Genomic DNA, 1,142 nt, shown 5'->3' on the forward strand with positions numbered 1-1,142 from the left:
CAAGTGATTATCCTGCCTCAGCCTCCCAAGTAGCTGGGATTACAGGCACGCGCCACCACACTCGGCTGATCTTTGTATTTTTAGTAGAGATGGGGTTTCACCATGTTGGCCGGGCTGGTCTCGAACTCCTGACCTCAGGTGATCCTCCAGCCTGGGCCTCCCAAAATGTTGGGATTACAGGCGTGAGCCACCATGCCCGGCCCTTTATGTTTTTTAAAAGGCAGAAAAGTTAATTATTCGCTCATAAGGGATCATTCTATAGCAGCAGATGAATAAATACATAATGCTCTGGGTTTGTGACATACTTTCTCATTTTAAGGGAGAAGGTTGTGTGTGCCTTATAAACGTTTTGGGGAAATGTGGGAGAAATTCAAAGGTGACAATGGGGTGAGGAGTTTTCGATGCATTAAAACGGCATGCCTTGTCGTTTGGAGTGGGAAAAAAGATATTCCATATCGGTTTAATATGTAACATATGGCAGAAGAGGGGACTTCAGAAGAGTAACGGGTATGCAGTTGTTTGGCAGAGATGGCCAACGTGTGCCGCTATTAGGGTCTTACGGCCAGCAGGTTAGGAAGCTGGACTTAGGTCTTCAGGGCACTGAGGTATGCCTCCTAACTGGTGTTAGCACTCAGGCCTATACTGGCGGATTCACACCCCACCTTCACACATGTACAAACGCAATTCATCCACCAACTGCAGTCCTATATTTACCCGAACTCAGATAGATGCACGTGCACAATCGCGCACAGGCATGCACACGCCTCCAGCGGCTGGGCCCGAGTCCGCCCTATGACAGCGGGCCAGCCAACCCCAGGGCCAGAACTCCCTTTATAAAGTCCTCCAAGCCCAAATTCCCAGGGAAACTTGAATAGAAGTAGAAAAGTGTTTGATGATAGAAAAAAAAAAATCTGCTTGCTTGCAGTTCTTGCGATGGCCATAATGCTACAAGAAACTGTTGCATTCCAGAGCGGGAGAGAGCGAGGGCAGGCAGGGGGTGGAGGCGGGAGCAAAGAGGCCGGAGAACTTGAAAGAAGAAATCAGAACTCGGGCTGAGAACGCCCTCCGGGCCGCGGGGGGTTGGCAGGGGGCGGACGAGAAGCTGGGGAAGGGTTAACGCGGGAGCGGAGCGTGCGGCGGGG

This window comes from Mandrillus leucophaeus, unplaced genomic scaffold (assembly GCF_000951045.1).
Source record: "Mandrillus leucophaeus isolate KB7577 unplaced genomic scaffold, Mleu.le_1.0 Scaffold404, whole genome shotgun sequence".
In the NCBI taxonomy this organism is placed as follows: domain Eukaryota; kingdom Metazoa; phylum Chordata; class Mammalia; order Primates; family Cercopithecidae; genus Mandrillus; species Mandrillus leucophaeus.